Below are 9,162 nucleotides of genomic sequence, written 5' to 3'. Positions count from 1 at the left end.
CTCAGCTCAGAACACAGAGCTCAGCAGATGAACGACTCCGCTGAAGCAGGCCTTTGGATTTATGTGTTTACATTCTCATAAGGAGCCATTCTTTACCTGAGGGACCTTGGGCCGGGCTCCTTTGATTATGAGAACAGCACAGTAAACTTTGTTTATGGACAGGCTATGGTGGAAGGGGAAAGCAGAGGCCCGCAGAGCTGGGGGCCGGGCGGCCCTGATAACCCCCCAGTGGAGAGCTTTGCCTCTGAGCCTTCAGTTCTCCAGCCTCAGCCCGGGCACACAGTAGGCCTTCCTGGTTGAATGACACGTGAGTCATTTCTGAGACACGCTGGTGAGTCACTGGAGAAGCAGTGTTACCAAGCTGTAATTTACCGGTGCCGTGGGGATTTCAGCCAAGCGTAAGCGGGGCCTGCAGTTTCCTGTGTCCGTCCCCCCACCCCTTCCACACCCGCCCCAGGACGTCCACCTGCTGGCCGGAAGTGGGGTTGGAAGGAAGAGGACACAGCAAACACCTTCCAGCCAGGTGAAGAGGAGGGAGATCAGCTTCCTCTTTAGGGTCACCTCCACTAGATCACAATGTACTGTTCTTTCCCTTTCCAGCATGAGTGAGGTTAGACTTCAGGAGAGCTCTAATCAGAGAAGGAAATACAGTGGAACGCACTTTGCTCCAGTCTTCCCGGGCTGAACTTTGCCAGGCCCAGAAGAGTTGGCCAGACACAGGTAGGACCCCAGGGAAGAAGGTGACAGTTCGGGTCAGGGGGCTGGGGCGAAGGGGGCAATGTTAGTGCGGAAAAGCCGCCTGGAAGAGGCCCCTGTGGGAAGGGCTGGGCAGGGCTCAGGCTGGAAACGCCCTCTCCGCCCTCCCCTCTCCTGCGAACCCCGGCTGGAAACGCAGGCTGCTCTGCCCGCGTCCCGCTGCCTCTGAAGGTGAAAGTCACCTTCCGCTGCTCTCCCGACTGCCCGCTGCTGGGGTGAGGAAGCAGCGGACATAAATCCTTCCTCGTCCCTGTCCCGCGGCGCTTGCCTGCGCGGCTGCAGGGAGGAAACTCCGCTGGCTGTAAATCAGCGTCCCCTCTGCGGGCCGCCTGCCCTCCATCACAGTGCTTTACGGCGCTGACACCGGCCAGGATTTAGTGGGCCAGCCGCGCTGAGGCCGCCTCATTGAAATGCCCCCGCCACTGTCCCACCTCCTCCCTTGCAACTGAGGCCACCCATAAATCCTGGAGATGCCTATTTGCATACCCATCTGCATACATTTGTCCCTCAAATTGCCCGCATCGGAACTCACAGCATCATCGGAGCCAGCCGGGACTGAGAGTTTCTGTTGTCCCAACTCTTGTTGGAGAAGGGGAAACTGAGGCTGGGGAGGGCTAGGGACCTGTCTGTGGCACAGTGGAAGGCAGGGACCGAGTAGGGGTTTGGAGCAGGAAGGATTTAGCAGAGGCTGGGAACATGTAAACCAGGGCCCCCTCTGGCTTCTTCCGCCTCAAACCGGTGTCAGCCAAGACCAGGCCCCAGTCTGGACATGAATAATCTGTTGGGAAGGGCCACAGCCTGGTGGAGCCAGATTCTTCTATCTGCATGAGACCCCTTGCCCTACCCCTCAACACCAAAATCCAGCCACCACTGTGCTCAAGAGCATTTGTTCAAGGATGGCTTCCCTGGGCTCCTTTGGCTGGGCCCTCTCCAAGGGTGAGTGAGCACAGGTCCCTCCCTCACGCTCCCTTCTGCTCAGGAAGGCTCGGATCTTTCTGGGCTCTCAGGGAGAGGTAGAGCCATGGCAGGGCCAGCGAGCTTTGCTTCTCTTGACCCCAGGCCCCATTCAGTCTTCCAAGTAGAAGCCCCATGGGTGGGACCCAGTGCCCCCAGCTGGGTCCAGGGCTGGTTGGAGACCAGGTCAGGGAGCTGTCTGCCCAGGGAGGTTGCCTCTGGCCGTGCATGTCTGCCCCCTCCCCTGTCCCTGCTCCTGTGTCCCTCACCCCTGTGGTGTGTGCTTCATGTGTTTCTGATTGACTCATGAAAAATGCCTTCTCATCAGAGGCCTGAACTGCAAAAGTCTGGGGAGGGGCTGTGGGGAAACCTGCTTCTCCTTCTGAGACCCGGAGTCCTGACAGGATTGGCCTGGGTTCTCCTGTGAGCCAGTCCTGGGGGCTCACGCCTTCCCTCCCCCAGGAGAGGACCTAGAAGGGCAGAGGTACTTGGCCCCAAATGTGGAGCCCTCCACTCAAAGTCTCCTTTCACTGCCCCAGTTCCCCTCTCCACACGGCCCCACCCCATCCCACCACCTGGAGGCTGGTGAACAAACCCCAAGCGGACAGAGCGGGGTAGAGACCCTGCGGGGCTGAGCCCTGACACCAATGTCTCTGCCTGGATCCTTCTCGGATCCCTCCAGGGCTCTGGACTGGGCAGCCCAGATGAGGCCCGCTGCCCAGGATGGGGCCGCATGTCCTCATCGCCCCAGCTCAGGGAGTGGCTGATGGTGCGGATAGGCCGGGAGCGGGGATTGGAGCCAGGATGGTCAGAGGGGAGAGAGGCAGGAAGGGGAGGCCCCTGAGCCTGGGCACCACCTGGCTTCCCTGAGAAATAACCCCGGGCCACAACAGGAGAAGCACGGGAGCCCAGCCCTGGCAGCCCTGGCTGTGTGCTGGGGGAGGCGTGGACCCTAATCCCCCCTCCTTTCTGTTCTCCTTCTCCCCAGCCCCTGCCCCTCCTCTCCACAGAGGTCCCGGGATTGTTCTGTTTTCTCTTCTCTCTTGAACTTCCAGTGGCCTCCCCTAGTTTGGGGAGTGGCAGGTCCTTCCCTCCAACCCCTGCCTTCAGGGAAGACTGGCCCAGATGAAGTGGACAGAGGGGATGTTGGGATGCCGAGACCCTGGAGAGCATCTCAGGGGAAGGGGGAGGGCGACAAAGATGAGCCCAAACTCTCTGTCTCTGCAGCCTTTTAACAAGAAAGAATAATAGTAAAGAATGGGATATGGCCTCCTATATGGCCTCCTATGGCTCCAGGATATTGGGGAGCATAGAGGCAGGGGAATGGCTCGGAAGACCTCCCCAGAGCAACCCTGGCTAACATTTGCTGGGATTCTTAGAAAGCGTTGCACAGACTTTGTGGCGGCATGGCAGCAGAAGGGCCCCCCATCTGGAAGCCTTTAAGGTCTCCCTCCCCCTCTTCTCCAAATAGCTTGTTCCCAGAAAACAGGAGGAGAAGTTACCCAACAACAAGCTGGGGCTTCCTGTGGGGCTGGCGGCCCCCTCCCTGCCTCGGTCGTAGCACACCAGGCCCTCGCCCGCCCCCCAGGCTCTGCTCAGCAGGGACCCCTGCCAGTTACACATTGCAGAGCTGGTTCCTGTCACCTCTGCCACCATCTGGGTGCACAGCTCACCTCCCCCAGGAAGCCCTCCAGAGCCTCCTCTCTGCATTCCGGTAACTGCTCCACTTCCTTTGTGAACACACATACCCAGCCTCTGTGTGTGCCCTTGTTCTGGCCCAGGTCTGTTGGTCTATTTGCAATTGTTCTCTCTTTTCATCCAGTCTGAGCTGGAAGAGTATTTAGGTGTTGGTGAGCCCTCCCTTTCCGTTTTACATAATGGAAAATTGAGGCCCAGAGAGGCCAAATGACTTGCCCCAACGCAAACAGAGCCAGATGTAGACCCCAGCTTGCTTTATCCCAGTCCAGGGGTCCCATTGCCCTCTCACCATGTCCATTTGGCTGTGCCTATCTCCCCAGGATGACAGCACAGCCCCAAAGAGAGCTCCCAAGTTCTGGTTTGCTGGCTTGATGTGCAGTTGGGGCACAGCCGAAGTGCTGCCTGGGTGCAGAAGCTGCCAGAAACTGAGGGGCAGAGACCTTGGGGCGGTGGCAGAACTGGCCACTGGCCAGGGCAGGTATGGTCTTCAGAGGAAAGAGTTGCAGCCCACTGATGCCAACACCTACCCGGAGGGTCTGGCAGCCTGGCCTCCGTGCTGACAGGCCAATCTGGCTCCTGACCTGCTCACTTGGCATCTGAGGGCATCACCTTGGAATGAAAAATCTCCAACAAAAAGAGGTTTTTAACTTTTAGATAAGCAGAGTTCAGTTTTAGATGGCACTCTGGCCCTTGAAGATCTCACCAGAAATACAGTGACTGCTGGGTCTCAGTTTCCTCATCTTTAAAATGGGGATGAGAGCACCGAGGTTTCAGAAGGAAGATGGAAATGGGCTTTGAAGGATAGGAAGGAAGAGGCAGGAGAGCCTTCTAGAGCAAAGCATGAGCAAAGATTCAGAGGGGTGAGTGGGCACTGACTGTGAACGTGGAGCAAGCCAGGCTCTGTCACTCTTACCAGGTGTGTGACCTGGGACAAGTTCCTTAATTTGTCTGTGCCTCAGTTTCTCACCTGTATAACGAGGATTACAGTAACACCTACCTGAGGCCATAGTTTAGGCCATATTTGTAAACATGAGGTAATATTTGTAAAATTCTTGTAGCAGTGCCTAACACATAGTAAGCGCCCTCTGAGAGGCATATTTATTTATACTCATTTATTTAACAACGCCGTTTTCTTTGTACTATCCGTTTTACTTCCTATAAGCAACACAAGGTGGCGTTTACTCCGGCCTGTGACTTATGGATACTGGGCCCGAGGGCCTTTCAGGGAGGGAGATCCTGGGACTTGTGCACTCCGGCTTCCTCACACAAGATGCTGTCCACGTCTGGAAGGCCTCCCATGCCTCCCTGAATTCTTCCCAGGGCTGTTAGGGAGGGGAGCTCTTCTGTGCCTCTGGGGCCGGGAGGGGGCCCGGGATGGGTGGGGGAGGGCTCCAGAGCCCAGCCTGAGCCTCAGCGCCCAGTCCCACTGTGTCCATGGTCACGGCATGGTCGGGGAGGGGTCCAAAGGGCAGGCCGTTCTCTCAGGGCACACCGACCTGCGCCAAGGACCAGAAACGCCACGCGTCCCTGACTCTGAGGGCAGCCCGGGTAGAGGGGCTGGGGGCGTGGGGAGGGGGCATGTGTGACCGTGGATTACAGCTCCAAGTGAGAAATAAGCAGGAGCAGATGGAGCCCAGAGCACGAAGTTCCTGTTTTCACGCAAATGTCTGGGACAATAAAAGTCAGGGGGGCAGCCAGGGTGGGAGGCGGGGTGGGGATGGAGGGAAACAGAGACAGAAACAGGGTGGGGTGTGAAAGGAAGATGCCGCGTTGGCAGAATTAGCTCTCATTCAGAGTTGCTGTTGAACTGGTTGGGGATGGGGGCGGCCTTTGCAGCCCCCTGACCAGGGCCCGTGGCCAGCCTACTAGGGCCCAGGCTGGGCCCGGGAGAGTGGGGAGGGGTCTGGGCCTGTGCCTGCTGGGGACAGCCTGACAGCAAGTGCTCTTCGGAGCTGATTGCATTTCCTGGCCTTTGATGCCTGAGATCAAAGCAGTGCCAAGCCTCCTGCCTCCCCAGCTCCTGCCAGCTCCTCCCTGCCCTCAGGGTCCCGTCTGTGTGGTCGTGGTGGCTTGTGGGGGCAGGCCAGCCTGGCATTCGTGGCTGGCCCCAAGTGAGCGAGAGGGGCTGAGACGTGAGCTCTTTCCCACTCTGCGGCTGCCAGGAGCTCCAGCTGTGGGTGCATCCACTGTCTGCGCTTGTCACGCTGGCTCTATGTCCTCAGACACCCAGGGGTTGGACCCGGAGGTCACTAACACCAGGTCATGGGGGGTTGGGGGTGGGCCCACATGCCCCGGATCAAGGGCAAGAGCCAAGGCTGGAAACCCGCAGCCTGTGGAGATGGCACGGGGTCTGTTTGGCTGTAGCAAGAAAGGGCTATAACGTTGGTCATGCGAACCAGCCTTTCACCGGATTCCGGCTGGGAGGAGCTTGGAGTTGGTTTACAGGAGGGTCCCTACACAGCCCTTCCTTCCTCCGAAGGATCCCCTAACCCCCTACTGACCGTTCGGGCTGGGGGATCTTCCACTCCCCTGTTCTTGTTTCCACCTGACCTGAGCCCCCCACGGGGAGCTAGCCCCAGGGGCATTCACTGCTGCGATCCTGCTCTGAGTGTCCAAGGATGCACTGCGTAGGTTTGTAAGGGTCCCACACTCCCCTGGGAGCTTTCCTGGGCCTTTTTGCCTGTGGTGCCCTTGGGAGGGCTTCAAGTTCAAGTTGCTGCCTCAGCTCACGGCAAACCACTTCTTGCTTGGCTCCTTCCACCCAGGTGTCTGTCAGCTGGCACTGCCTCAGTTTCCCTTCGGCAGAAGTGTGAAAGGGATGCTAGACAGAGGGCAGGGAGAGAGTAGGAGGTGGGCAGTGTGGAAGTTCCGAAAGGAAGGCAGAAGCTGCTGCGATCACAGACCTGCAGGTCCTGGGGGAGGGGTCTTGGACAGAGTGATGGTGGGGCTCCTGCCGGCCCGCGTGCCTGCAGTGGGGCCCTGGCTCTCCGTGGTGCCTGCCCATGTGGAGAGGATTAGGGCCCGGAAAGACACGTTTTCCTGCCTTCCTTCTTGGAAGGAGGATCAAGGGGACCTGGTGACGGCCCAGAGATTCTGGGCATGTGGACAGGCCCACTTCCCTTCCTGTCCATCTCCCAGGCAGCCTGGGAGATGCACACCATCTGCTGGCAGCCCCAAGCGTCGAGCCCCCAGCCAGCTTGGAGAAGAAGCTGTGGGCAGACCTGCCTTTCCATTCCCGGAGCCCCCAGCTGAGAGGAAGCATTGGGCTGGGGTCTTGATGGAGATAAGGCAGCAAGTAATATGCACAATAGTTATTGGGCTTAGTGGCCCTGAGCAAAGTTGGTCAGGGGCTGCAAAGATGCAGGGACCCCTCCCACCCCGGCTTCCCTGTGCCCATTAGATCCAGGAGCCAACACTGGTCCAGGGGAAGGAGTTACAGGACCTGTTGGCTCCAGAAGGTGGGTTTGGGATTGGGGCTGAGACTGAGGGTGATCTTGGGATCCTGTTCTTGGCTGGGTTTGTGTGTGGCAAGAAGCGGGGGAGGAATTCTTAAACCCAGTTGCACGCACACACATGTACGCGCACACACACACACACACACACACACACTCACACTTCTATAAAGACAGTGTCCAGCTTAGTGCTTGCATTTGGTAGGTAGGCAAATAAATATTGGGTGAATGGACGGTTGCATTAGAGAATGAACAGCCCCCAAAGTTCTAGCCCAGAGGGCTTTTCTTCCTCTGTACTCAGAACCTTAGTTTTTGAGGCTCTTTCATTATTTATTCCCAGCTGGTGATATATACTGGGTTATCTGGAGTGCTTACTTCTCAGTGGCTGTTTGTTCTCTAATTCTTAGCATATAATTAAATTGTGGCTTCCTGGGATGGGAGCTTTGATCCCACCCCAACAAAGTTCCCTAATATTGGGCTTGGTCTTCATCCAGTCCCTGCTACTGATTTCTTGGGGCATCTGCTGCACCATGCAGAGTTTGGGGTTGGGCACGGAGACGGCAATTACCATTCTAGTCTGAGCCGTGCCCCTGTGGCATGATTTAGGGGACTAGGAAAGGCCTGGGGCTCAGGGGCCAGGCAAAATTAGGACTGGAACAGGAATTTCTAACCTGGGAATATGTGTGAGGCACGTCCCACCCCCACCCCCCAAACCCTCTCTGCTCCGTGCGATGTGTGTGTGAGTGTGCTCAAGAGCACATTTGAGGATGAAATGAAAGATATTTAACTTTGGTCCGCACAGGGATGGAGTAGTCAGAATGGACACCAGGCAGAAGTAGCTGGTCATCGTCAGCCCTGTGGCACCCTTTTGCCTCTCCTCTCCCCTCCCCATTTCTCCTCTCCCTTCCCTGCCCCTCTCCTCCCATCCCCTCCACTCCACTCTCTCCCCTTCCTTCTTCTCCCTCTTGGGTACCACAGATTGGGTGGTACCCCTTCTGTGTCGAAATTGCCCTCCTCCTGCCATGCCTATCACTGAGGGGCTAGAAACTTTCATGCTGGCCCTGGGCCCAACCTTCTGGGCTGACTGTGTCTCCTCCTCTCCTCTGAGACCTCAGCATAGGTGGACGTGGCAGGCTTGGTTACGTGAGGGAGGAGGGGATGGAGACCTTGGTCACTGGCCAGCTGTGGGGTTCGGAGACTCTGAACTCGGTTTTCGTGCGCTTACTCCACAGGAAGTAACTTGGTAAGTGACTCGGTGTGACTGAAACCGCTCTGCCACACACCCACCAGCATTCTGAAGGGTCCCTCTTCCCGAGCCAGGTGGCCCCTGGGTCGCTGAGCAGCAGGGGCCAGGGAAGGGGCTGGGACCTGCCCCGTGACAGGCCCTGTGCCCGGCGCCCCAGCTGAGCCCCGCTGTGCTCGCTGTGTGTCTGGGTGTGTACATGCGTTCGTGTGCACTAGAGTCGGCCTGTGCGGGCCTGCGCGCGCACACATGCACACACGTGAGTCGGTCTGGGGAAGACGTGCCAGCGTGTGCATGCTCACAAACGGCAGGCTTGGCTGGGAAACCGGAATCTCCCCCTCCCAGGCCTCAGCCCCTGCTCCCTGGGGCCCTGGTGGAGGAGAACACAGAGTCCCCAGATCCCGAGATCTGGGACGGTGGCTTCTGTCAGATTCCACCCCCCTTCCCCTTTCTTGACACAAATAGCTTGTGGAACAAAGGGAGCTGGGGATTTGGATTATTTATACAGTCAACATTAAGCAACTTGTGGTCTATTTAAATTCTTCTTTATTAGGCCGGGAAATTCCATGGCAAACACTCAGGCAGTAAGGAAACCTCCAACACGGCAGCTCCCAGCTCCGCCGTTGCCATTTGGTTCCGCATCTCCTTTCCTGCTCCCGACCTCTGACCCCTGCTTCTTCCATTCAGGCTCCCGGAGGCCGTGCCCAGCCCCAGCTTCCCTGCCTGCATGCCCTCCGGATTCCCGCTCCATCCTTCCTAGCCCTTCAACCTCCATCTCTCAAACCTCTACCCCAGGCCCCCTGCCTCATGCCTCCATGCTTTCTGTGGCTTGGGAGGGCCGGTCAGATACCAAGCCTTACAATTCAGTGACAGCTCTGCCGGAGCAGTGTGGGGACGCGAGTCAGGCTTGGGAGGAGATGGGAGTGGCAGGTTGTGGGCCTGCGCACGCCGTCAGAGTGCTCCAGGGGCTCAGAAGACCTCTGCTCTCGGAGGTGCCTCTAGTAGACAACTTGGGTGGCGAAAGAAAGGTTCCTACCAACAGGACGAGCCACCAGTGAC

General features: G+C 57.8%; 1 long non-coding RNA gene across 1 annotated transcript in view; it reads left to right on the top strand.

Annotated features, from left to right (window-relative positions):
* Positions 1–528: 528 nt before the first annotated feature.
* LOC102997673 (uncharacterized) overlaps positions 529–9,162 on the top strand; it is a 34,875-nt gene continuing 26,241 nt past the window's right edge. The window contains exon 1 of the long non-coding RNA XR_450439.2: positions 529–720. This is a non-coding gene — a long non-coding RNA (uncharacterized LOC102997673). The remainder of the gene's footprint in view (positions 721–9,162) is intronic.

This window comes from Balaenoptera acutorostrata, chromosome 12 (genome assembly GCF_949987535.1).
Source record: "Balaenoptera acutorostrata chromosome 12, mBalAcu1.1, whole genome shotgun sequence".
NCBI classification, from domain to species: Eukaryota; Metazoa; Chordata; class Mammalia; order Artiodactyla; family Balaenopteridae; genus Balaenoptera; species Balaenoptera acutorostrata.
This window is presented reverse-complemented; position numbering and strand designations above follow the sequence as displayed.